The sequence below is a fragment of the Pogoniulus pusillus genome, chromosome Z (genome assembly GCF_015220805.1).
Source record: "Pogoniulus pusillus isolate bPogPus1 chromosome Z, bPogPus1.pri, whole genome shotgun sequence".
Taxonomy (NCBI): Eukaryota; Metazoa; Chordata; class Aves; order Piciformes; family Lybiidae; genus Pogoniulus; species Pogoniulus pusillus.
This window is the reverse complement of record NC_087309.1, coordinates 69298714-69311196: the sequence shown is the minus strand read 5'-3', so window position 1 is coordinate 69311196 and position 12483 is coordinate 69298714. Positions and strand designations below refer to the sequence as shown.

General features: G+C 37.9%; 1 protein-coding gene across 1 annotated transcript in view; it reads right to left on the bottom strand.

Annotated features, from left to right (window-relative positions):
- The window catches only part of TRPM3 (transient receptor potential cation channel subfamily M member 3), a 350032-nt gene that overhangs the window by 185730 nt on the left and 151819 nt on the right, over positions 1 to 12483 (bottom strand). The window lies entirely within an intron of this gene.

The following is a 12483-nucleotide window of genomic DNA, read 5'->3' as shown; positions in this document are numbered from 1 at the left end:
ATTTTAATAAATTATATTTAACTAATAAAATTACCTCCTAATTGCACAACATAAACAGAACTATATACTATGAACTCTTACAAAGCTTTCTGTCAGTTAAGTAATACAAAATGAGCTTTAAGTAATTTAAATGGAATATGAGCATAGCATCTTGCCTCTGAAAATACATTACTTTTATAATATTAGGTGACTAAGTAATGTTACCTTCCATTATGTAAGGTGATATAGTAAACTATTACCTTTACTAACGAACTTTAACTTACTAAATATCTAAGGCTACCCTTCTGTCAACTCAACCTGTATTCCATCTTTAATCTTTAAACCCAGAAACCTGTATTTCTGAGACCTTTGAAAAACACTGTGAACTGTTAAAATTTCTTGGAGTCTATAAATATCACTAGTACAAAGTACCATAACAAAAAATTCATCACTTACCACTCTCAGTGCTCAAAAAGTTACTATTTTTCTCATGGAAGAAAATCCATTATTTAATCTAGTAGTTACTCACGCTATACAGCAATATTTTACCTTTGTTCAGTTTGTACTTTTGTTTTAAAATCCTGATAGATTCAATTTTTGTAGGAATGGCAGACACCCTGACTCATACACTGAAGAGGAAGAGAAGTCTATTAAAAACACTAACTAGAACTGCATTTGATTGTTTCTCCTTTTTGTAGAAAAAGAAAGTTAGTATATTGTAGAATGCAGGGCGAAGTTTGTTTCATGCTTAAGTAAAGGATAATTACATAGAAATGCTGCAAAACGTAAAAAAATATTTACTTTACATGCAAGAAAATACCTTGAAGTTCTAATTTATTTATTTTAAATGCTTACAATTTTGTGATGCATGCAATAATAACCATCATCACCACAACACTGTATATAATACAGTAAAATCAGCTTAGAAGTCTAGTGGACTGTGGAGTTTATCGATTTAGTACTCTTTTCAGGCAAAGAAAGGCTTTTCATAAACTAACTTTCTAGAACTGTCATGGTATGCATGAAGAGTGAACTCCCTGAACTCAGTTTGACCCTTTTACTGCAGAAATTTTGAATCTAAACTACATGGCAAAATGAAGGTTCCTCTTTCTGTTGTAGAGAAAGGAAGGAAGTCAAAACCATTATTCAGGTATTGCAATGCTAACATTTGGCATTACACACTTTACTGCATGGGCCACATGTTCTCAAAATTTCTACACTTTGAGCTCCATGAGTACATGAGCTTTCTATACTGCCTTAATAAGACATACACTGATAAGAAGCAGACCGATATATATGCAGGAATTATTGACAAAAAATAAACACTTGCATAATATCTACTTTTATCTACTTGTTTAAGAATGAATAATTCCTGCAATATCCTTTATCTTCTGTGCAAAGTGTGAAAAGCTTCTATAGGACAACTTCCTGACATCCAAAATTGGCTCCTACTGAGAAGGTTACATAGCTTATGGTTATCCCTTACGTTGCCAAGACTCCTTAAAGTAGCCTTTATTCTGTTTCATAGATTTTGCATACTATCCTGCAAACTGCTTTCCTTTATTAGTTGATTTACTACATAGATCTAATAATGTATCTTTTCTAAAGATGGACATTAACTCAATTTCTCTAACCTCAAGATCCTGTATAAAAAGGTGCTGCAAGAAGCAGTTCACAGAAAACTTTTCATTCTTAGGTATACAGGTAGGCATTCAAAAAAATTATGAAACTGACATTTAAAATTTGTTTTCCTTGTCTTTTTTTAATGCTGCCTTTGCAAGTGGAAAAGAAACCCAGCTATGTTGAATAGAATAATAATATTCATTTGCATTTTCGTCATACTTCTTCAAATGTAAAAGTCTGATTTTAAAAGTCCTTCATTCACATAGGAAAACCCTCTAACTCTCCAGCATTTAGATCTCAAACAACATACTATCCTATCAAGCAGAGTCATAGCGCCAAAATACGTGACATACTAATTTAATAGTTTCTTATCCTTCCAAACCAAAAAGAAAACATCTGAATTCACTGCCCCATGCCAGTTACCTTTCTGTGACAGAGATAACTTGCAATGACATACAAGATTCAGAGGTGTAATAAGTTATTACTTGTCGTACTGTCTTCATAACAAACTTAGAATAACTTGAGGAGATCAAGACATTAATAAGAAAACGTTCTGCATTAAACTCTTATTTATAGTATGTACTAATACATCAAAAGTTTAGAAAAGTATAGTAAAATACTTTCAATAATAGAAGAGCAAGAAGCTTATTTTCTTATTTCATAAATATTCCTTCAGTATTAATTCCTAAGACAACTTAAAAGTCTACAGTGAATTCCTAAATTACATGTCATACTTATATTTGGATGGATTTAGTTTACTTATCTTAGATTTCTTTGTTAAGTCTCTTTGTTAACCTAGATGCAAAATCCCACCAAGAACATTTTTAGTACCTTATCTTTACCTGAGCATCAAACTTGGCATTTAAGTTTGTCCTGGAGCAAATGCTGCTGTCCACGCTTCCCTGCAGCTGGTCATTGCTAATAACACATTTGTGACCACCCCTCAGTCCATCTGCAGTGCAGAGACGAGAGAGTGAGCCCTTACACCCATTAGCCACTTGGAATGTGCTGCTGTGGGATTAGCCTAGTTAAGGGTTCGGTGGACACTCACCCGCAGCCCCACAATACCGCTTGGTTTGAACATCTAATCTGACGCCAAAAGAAAAACAAATCCTCTGAGAGCCTGGATTTAAGTAGCGCAAACCTTGATGGGCTTTCTCCCCCTTCTTCTTTCCACTTAGAGAGTGAGCTTGTGAAAGTGTGATAAGGTGCTCCGAGTTCTTAAGTTCAACTCAGGAAAACAAATCCCTCAAAAGAAACAGTGTACTAAGCTGCAAAGAACCTGAGCACACAAGAGAGACTGTTAATCTCCAAAGAATGAAACCACTGTGTTAATTGGGTAGCTGTGAGAAGTACATACACGGTTGAAATATATTGCAATTAATCAACAACGGTATTTTTCCAAAGAAGTAGAGGGGTTTGTCACTGTTTCTCACCACAGTTACTCTACTGTAGTGAAGCAAACTTTTCAGAAAGTCCTAAATGTAAACCTTTGTCTTTCAGGGACAAACAACTGCACTGATTCTGATTACTCAGAAGTTAGTAACATAAAATACAACTTGAATGTTTACAAATTTGTGGAGTAATTTTTTGCCATACCTTCTTGATACCAACACTGAAAAATAATCTTTTCATATGAACAACATCTTTCATCTTTTTTTTTTTCCCCCACTTATATGTGTTAATTACTTCAGGATTTTTCCAAATAGAAAATGTTCTAACTTCTCCCTACACCTGCCCACCCAAGTCTGGATGAATTCTTCTCTATTCCTCCAAATGCACACATACTCTCCTCTCCTTTTCCATAAGGATGCATCTAATGCATGGAGAACATTCTGTTCACCCTTGGCACTGACAAATACTCAAGCACTAAACTGTTCTGCATATATGTGAGCTCTGATGGGCCCAGGATGGGCAAGGCCTAGCATGGGCATCAGCTTCTAAATTTTCTATACCATCACACATATTGAGAAGCTTTTACTCATCTGGCTGATCCACAAAATATTTTTTTCTCTATTAGTTTCCTGAGTTGTCTGTGTAAAATACATACATTAAGTGTGTACATATACACAGTCTACATGCAGATCCATATATCTATCTATACTCTCTTCCAAGAAAGCTACAACCTGAAAGATTTGTCAATTGTACAGTTCAGAGCAACAAAGAAGATTGTGTGCATCTGTGGTCATTAGCACAGGATCAGACCAAAGATGGCCTCTGGAGAGCATAAAAGGTAGAGGAAGTTGCAATGTCAAGCGAGCGGCAAGTGAACAGGTCAGTGAGTTAAAGAACATGACTGAGGAGTCTGCAGGAAAACACTGCTTCAATTTTAACACAAGGCAATTTAGTTTTGTTGAAAGGGTGGAGAAATAAGAGGATTTTACATGATTGAAATAGCTGAGTGAAAATCCAAATCAGACATTGAAGTGAAACTTTCACTAACTGAGCTTGACAAGACTCTGGAGATTGTTCCAGGACACAATTTTCAGCTTGCAATCTTGGCCACAACCCAGAACTGTGGTCTTAAGGTATCAAGACAGAATCACAGAATTGTCAGGGTTGGAAGAGACCTTAAGGATCTTCGAGTTCCAACTCCCTGCCTTGGACAAGGACACCTTCCACTAGATCAGGTTGTTCAGAGCCACAAGCAATAGCGATTATACTTATTCATATATTCACATAGTTGCACTGCAAAGGATGTTTTATGCACAGAGACTTTAAGATAGAGTTGGCATATGCTACAGGAATAGTTTGACTTATCTCATTTAAAGATGCTATGACTCTCTGGCAATGAAAGTACCAGTGCCATGGATACTCCTATAATTTGAGGGGAAAAAAAGAAACATCTGATAAGCAGAGATAGCTGGGTTCTCTTCAGTTTGACCTAGCTGCAAAATAGTGTTTTCAGAGGGTTGGATGATGCACATTTAATGCTTTGAATATAAACAGTATTTACGTTTTCAATCCAACTCACTGTTAATGTTAACTCTCAAACAGCAGTTACCAATGAGCTCATTACTGGCTCCTGATAGAAGAGAAGAGGAAATATTAAAAACTAGTCGAGAGCAGAAATTTTTCAGAAAGATAAATCTGGCAGATTTTCACATGCTATGCAGCTGGGATGCTTAACTGCTGAACTCTGAGTTTTAGTAACCTACAATTTCAGTGGCAGGGCAGAACTGGAGGCAGTTCTAACCCTCTGCTTCCTAGTTTAATCCACAACAAGTTTATAGGTTATATGATGTGATGGTTTGGGTGTACCCCGCCCCCCCACACAATGAAATCACCCAGACTAGACTCAGCTGGCCCTGGGAATATGAATGAAGCTATTTACTTACAGCTAGCACAATGTACAAGCAGATATTTACAGTATATACAGTTATAGACAGAAATATACAAGGTAAAAATAATACAGAAGCACAACTCCCCTCCCAGAAACCTGAGTCCCCAGGAGGAGCTCTCAACCACCCCTGCACCTTCCCCCTGCCCCTCTCAACCTTACCCCAATCCTAAAGAAGAACAGAGGTTCAGCCAAGAGGTTAAGAAGCAAAGGTGAGTGGAAGGTGAGGTTAGGGAGATGCAGCTCAGTCAAAGCCCAGCCCGAGAGAGACAAAATGGTGAGTGTTATCTACTGTTTACATTCTTCTTCAGCAAGACTCTGAGGGGAGCAGACATCACCGTTGTTTTCCTTTCACAGCCTGTGATCTAGTTATTTTCTCACCAAAACATTCTACCCTGCTTCAAACTAGCACATATGACAATTTTCATTTGTTCAAGGAAGGTGCTGTTAAAAAACAAACAAACAAAACCCCACATTTCTCTGCCTTGCAAATTACAGATAGGATTTGCAGGAGCATCTGGTGACTGAACCACATTGGTGTTTTTGTGAGCTGATGTGATCAGTGTTCTTTAAACAAACAGGCACATTTAGAAATCCCACTGTCTCTGAGCGAAGACCCTCCAATTATAAACTCCTATAGATAGATTAATACAAAAGATGGCAGTGCTTCAATTTAACCTTATTACTAGCTGTGTTCAAGCCTCTTTTCAGCCCTGTCAGCATTATAAGCCTGTCTAGGTCTTGCTTGAAGCATTAGGAACAGAACTCTTTGTATATTTAGACAGATACCATTAGGTAGTCCTAAAATGTTTTGTTTTCTAACAGACTTTTAGTACTAGTAGCCTACAAGAGACTGTCCTAGAGCTATATCATTGTACATTTTGTTCTGGTAACTGATTTCCAAAACACCTTCTCATCAGAGCTGTTTCACGGAATAATAGAATCACAGAATGGCTTGGGCTGGAAGGGAACTCCAAAGGCCATCTAGTCCAATCCCTTGCAGTGAGCAGAAACATCTTCCACTATGAACAAAGTTTAATTGTCTTGAAAACCAGGCTATATTCAGTATAGATTCAGAGAACACAAGACACAGTAATTGATTACTACAGTACATTTCAGAATTTACCTGTAATTGCTACACTGTCCTTAGAAGAAACATAGCAATTTACAAATATTTGGGTGTATTTCACTCAACAGTTTATGATTTTAAATATACCTGACATCTTTCTTACTTCAAGGTAATGAAAAAGAAAACTCCTTTAATGCTGCTATGCAAATTTGTATTTATGCTTTACATATTTTCAAAACATGAGATAGACAAACTCATGTGCCAAGTCCCTACTATCCATGCTATTGACAAACTGAATATAAAGATTAACAGACATTTCAAAAAGAACCATGGAGAATGATTAGATCCAAGAATCCACATAGGCATCCAGGCTCCTACAGACCTCCTAATGATCAGGAGCACAAGGGAGAAATGCTGAAGAAAAGCTTATTGCAATGAAAGATTTATTGCAAAGGATGCTTTAAAAAAGTTTCCCCCTTTTCCTTCTTTGCATTAAGACTACTGACTTTGTTTATTACATTTCTCTAGAGAAATAGTTATGATTCCACCAAATCTGCTGTGAGGTTAAAGTTGTTTAAATAGGTAAACAAAATGTTTCTATCAAGAAAGGCCAATTTGATCAGATGATGATTTCATCTAGCTTGCTGTCCTTTCTCTGGAAGTGATATAGACAGCTGCTAGACAAAAGGAAAAACATATCAAATGTAAATAATGTTTTTTCCTAATAGTTTCTTAGCTAGCAAGTATTTTCTGCCCATAGACTTCCCACATTGTTCTGATTTCAGCATGACCTAAGACACTCTGCAGCCTTTCCTGCACCAAACTGCCTGCTGATTTAATGCAAACTCCCAGTATCCTTCTCCCAGCTTTAGAAGGAATCAGTTCCTTCTGTTTATTTTGAACATGACTCCTCATATGTTGCCCTTGTGGCCAAGAAGGCCAATAGCATTCTGGTGTGCATTAAGAAGATCATGGCCAGTAGGCCAAGAGAAGTTGTACCCCTCTATACTGCTCTTGTGAGGCTGCACCTGGAGTACCCTGTGCAGTTTTGGGCTCCCTAGATCAGGAGGGACAACAGAGGGCCACAACAGTGGTTAGAGGACTGAAACATTTCTCTTATGAGAAGACACTAAGAGACCTGTGGTTTTTCAGCCTGGAAAAGAGAAGACTGAGAGAGGATTTTATTATATAAATGCATACAAATACCTAAAGTGTGGAGATCATGGGGATGGGGATGGACTGTTTCCAGTGGTGCTCAGCGATAGCACAAGGGGCAATGGGTACAAACTAGAACACAGGAGGTTTCACTTGAGCTTGAGGACAAAAATCTTTACTTCGAGAGTGACAGAGCACTGGACCAGGCTGCTCAGAGAGCTCTCTCCTTCTCTGGAGACAGGAAATATTTTTCAACCATTTATTGCTGGCAGACTATTTATATTTCAGCATTAAACTTGGTTTTGGCTTCTGAAAAAAACTTGTCACATTGCTACTAACTCATCAAATTAAGGAAAGAAAATACTCCTCACATTAAGTCAGATCTCATTGCTCTCTAATAAAAAATCGTGAGGTTAAAATGAATGTGTAGGAGTTTTGCCCTGAATCTAATTTTGGTCTGAACTGCTTGATTTCTAAATTGCTCATTCTATCCCACAAACGTCTGATAGTTATAACATTGTCTGTGCTTTCAACAGAATGAGGTGGTTTTGCTAGCCACTGTGTGGGTGCTGAACTGCTGAAGCAATTAAAATTAAATTGTACATAACTATATAAAAGGGCCTGAAGGAATGGGGATTCCAGACGTTTCCCAAGCCTTAGCGTTCAGATGGACCAATTATATGCCACTGTTCACATTTCATCTCATCTTCCAGCCCTGCAGTTATTCGCAAGTTCCTCTTGAGCCCCCTATACAGTGTAGCCCCTCAGGCATACTTTGCTAGAATGCCTTGATTGAGGTCCTGGTTTCATCACCCTCTAGCCTTCTCACAGGCAATCTTTTGGAAAAATGGAACAAGAAAAGAGCAAGTTGCAGGATATGAGACAATACTGCTGTCAACAATCTTGTCTCAATTCTGCTAAGCCAAATGAATAATTTTGTCAGGCACAAAATCAGGGAACCTTCCCTTAGCTGAAGAAGGAAAAAAATCAGTCTGTCCACTGAAACACCCAAAAGGCAAAACACCACTGGCTGTTTCTTTCAGACAGGGCAACAGTCTTTCCTCTCTCTGCTCCGTGCTTGTTCACATTTTCTCCCGTTTCTTCTGAAGACTCCTTGCATCTAGGTATGCCCTTTGAGTTATGGTATTTGAAAGCAGCACCTTCACTCACCAAACCAGAGGCAAATATAATGCTTCCTTCTCCACAATGTCTTATTGATAAATATGCTTCTTCAGTTTCTTTGGCACAGCATGAGGGAGTAACAGGCTCTGGGCAGAAGGAACAGTCTGCAGCTCCTTATACAAACACTGTCAGCAAACAGACGCAGGACAGAAAAGTCCAAGGAGCAACATTTCTCACCTTGGTAGCACAGTTTGTTGTAGCTGTGACACTTCTTTGGTTTTATGTGTCATAGGGGAAATTCTTAATTCTGGGGATTTTTCATTGACTTTTTGGAACTATTTGATTTTTAACTATATGAGCCCTTATTGTTCAGATTGGTGATGTCGTATGTCTAATATAAAAAAAAACAAACTAACAGCACTGATAATCATCCTGTTCAAGGTGCATATATTGGAATGTGACGATTGCTGAACAGGTTACAACATTAAGCAGGTAGGGAGAAATGGAAGTTCCATTATTAACTTCGAAAAAAGTGGTCTGGTCTCAAATCACATGGGAAGATGCAACAACACAGTCAAAATCCTACTATTTCTTTGGATCACAGAATCACAGAATGTCAGGGGCTGGAAGGGACCTTGAAAGACCATCTAGTCCAAACCCCCTGCAGAGCAGGATCACCTATACAGTATCATACAGGAACATGTCCAGGTGGGTTTTGAATATCTACAGAGAGAGAGAGACACCAGAACCCCGCTGGGCAGCCTGTTTGTGATTTGTCACTCTCAGAGTGAAAATAATCCTTCTCAGGTTTACATGAAACTTTCTGTGCCTCAACTTCCACCCATTGCCTCTTGTCCTGTCATCAGACATCACTGAGAAGTCCCTGGTTCCATCCTCCTGCCTCTCACCCTTTACATATTTATAAACATCGATGAGGTCACCTCTCATTCTCCTCTTCTCCAAGCTAAAGAGCCTCAGCTCCTTCAGCCTCTCCATGTAAGAGAGATGTTCCATTCCTCTGTACTAATAATTTTAAGCAGAACTCAGCTGCAGCCAAGAAAGATCTGGATGCAGGTATTCTTTCTGTCAAGTCTTCAAAGACGCTGCTTTTTACAGGCAGAGTTTCCTATTAAACATACCTATTTTTGTACACAGCCCAACCTGATAGACCCTGATAGACTGACATCCCATATGAAGCAGGGAGGAAGCATTATGGAATTATTTCAGGTTGATATATTTTTTCATTCTCCAATAGAAATTTACTTATAAGGTCTGCAGTTTTAAAGATAAAATAAAACCAGCTCTCCCCCAAGTTTGTCTTAGGATATGCTGGACTAATGTGACATTTCTTGAGATATTAAAGGCTGTTAGACATAAACGGGGACTGTCTCTCCAAGTTTCTCATTCTTGCCTTTAATGGACAACTGGATCTTTACTGAAGAAGTAGGAGGATAGAGATATTTGCAAAGAAAGAAACTACAAAAGACACATTCCAGAAAACAAAAGGTCAAATATAATGGCTAAATGTTTAACTAAATAGAAATAACTAGAAACTGTTGAGATACAAAATTACATTAGAATTCTAAAGAACAAATTGAAAGAAACAAGTTGATGATTCCCTCAAGCAGGCACATCTTTTCTCATCTTTACTTTTTTTTTTCCCCACTAATAATGAAAGTTTCATGCCTGTTTTTCCAAATGTCTGTGTTAACAGCTTTGTAAGAACACCATTTTTTAATGTACTCTTAATCCATTATATAAAATTGCAAGCTGCTGCCAAATGAAGTGATCACAGTTGGAATGTAGAGGGATAGAAGAATGTTGAGAGTAATTACAGGTTAGTAGGTCACAAGACAGGCTACAGCAACAACCCAGACACTTGGATCAATCACTTTGAATGCATAAGAAAAAAGGCCCAATATTTTCAAGAGTCACAAAACTTACTAATGTGGCTTCTTTTTGCGAGAAGCCTGTTAACATGAAAGCAATTTTGGAGCTTCTTCGTGTTTTATGTCCAGCACTGGTCAAAAAAAAAAAAAAAAAAAAAAAAAAAAAAAAAAAAAAAAAAAATCTTTGGGTATAAGTACACCAGGGCAGAGCCTGGTGGGAAAAGAGCCTGAAAACACATTAAAACTCCAAAGCTCTAGTGAAAGCAGACATCCCCAGAGGGCTGAAATGGCTACAGCACTTCACATAAACTTTCAGAGAAACCATTATCATGGGACAGCAATCACCAACAAACCATGGTTTACTGGAATTCACTGAACTCTCACACTAACTTAATCCTGCTGTAGTCTGGAGAACAATAAGGCAGAATCTATGGAATTTATCTTTATAGCACAGCTTCAAGGCATGTCCTCCTCAGCTGGCATTACCAACTGAAATTATTCACTTTAAAAAAGATTTTCCTAGGTATCACATAAAATCCTGTGCAGGCAAAGAGATGATCAATGCATCTCCTCCTCAATTAGAGCTGCTATTAGAAACTCACATTTAGAACTGGTATTAGAAATAATTTAGAACACTAACCACAGCAACGTATGAGAGTAAGACACAGGTTACAGGTAGTAAAAATAGGTGTAACTTTTTATTGTGTGATTTGGTACGACCATTGCTTTTAGCGATACGTTGAACTGACCCTCAATGTACTATTTTTAGTTAACTCTTGAAAAAAAGTGTTTAATGAATAATGACAGTGACATATCACTTGAAACGAGACTGAGCAAAATGCTAGCAAGTCTTGATAATGATGCTTTTCTTTCACTTTTATTTCTTGTACCTGCTCGTATCTGGTTAAAACAAGAACAAGGATCTCCAGGAATAAGCTGAAGCACCACTGAGATGACAGGAGAAGACAGTGCTGTTCTCTGAACTCTGCAGTGACTCCTGCAGTGTAAAGTGCAGAAGTGCAGAAGCGTTTCCCCCTTCAAATTCCCATTTCATAAAGTTTAGATTCTTCCATATCACTGCATAAACAGTCATTTCCCTCCTCCCAGGACTGTCCTCTTTTCTCTGCCTTGTCTGAGACAATGCAGTGGAAAATATCAGATGAAGTATTATGCTACCTGATAGTTCTTCTCCCATGCAGCACTTGGTGGCTTTTGTTGTTGGGGAGGGGAAAGCAGGAGGTGAAAAAGTCTTTTGTTCATTAAAAATATCTTATGGTTAGTTGCTTTAGCAAGCATAGCAAATCCAAAGTATGGCTCTCTAAACCCATTTCTGAGAAAAGAATCTTGCTCCCTGTAGTAACACATCTCTTTAATAAAACACTCACCAGATGTCTGGCATTATAGCATTCTATGTTTGCATTATAATATTTTAGCATTATTATCATCTAGGCTTAGCTGTTAGCTTTCTTCTCTTTTTTTCCCTAAAGTACCCAGAGATTGTTGTAATTTCATTTTACTGAAAAACAATATCCAGGTTTTTATTGACCACTTAATGCAATGTTTCAGTCCAGGAATAAATAGATAAGAAAAACCATTGTGACAATATAACCTAAAGAACAAATTCCTGCATTAAACAGGAGTATAGCAATAGCTTAGAGATGATTTTCCCTTATAAAAATATGGGTTTACTGTAATATGTGGACCATATTTGAGTAAGTTCAAATGAAGATGCTGAAAACATGTGGAGAATGTAAGAATTTATTAAGTCACTGGAGAGAATGACTGATTTTAAACACTGTGAGAGAAACCTTGGCTCAGATACTCTGAACACTACTAGAAACTGTTTTCATGCACTTTGTGACTGTGATAGTTTGAAGCAGGGTAGAATGTTTTGGTGAGAAGTAGATCATAGGATGTGAGAGGAAAACAATGGTGATGTCTACTTCCCTCAGTAGTCTTGCTGAACAAGAAACAAAAACATTAGACAACACTTTCGCCATTTTCTCTCACTCTCACCTGGGCTGCTGGCTGAGCAACATCTTACTCCCTAACCTCACCTTCCATTTGGCCTAACCCACTTTGCTTCTTAACCTCTTGGCCGAACCTCTTTTCTTCCTTAGGATTGGGGTAAGGTTGAGAGGGGCAGGGGGAAGGAGCAGGGGTGATTGAGAGCCCCTCCTGGGGACTCAGGTTTCTCGGAGGGGAGTTGTGCTTCTGTATTGCCTTTTACCTTGTATATTTCTGTCTATAACTGTATATACTGTAAATATCTGCTTGTATATTGTGCTAGCTGTAAATAAATAGCT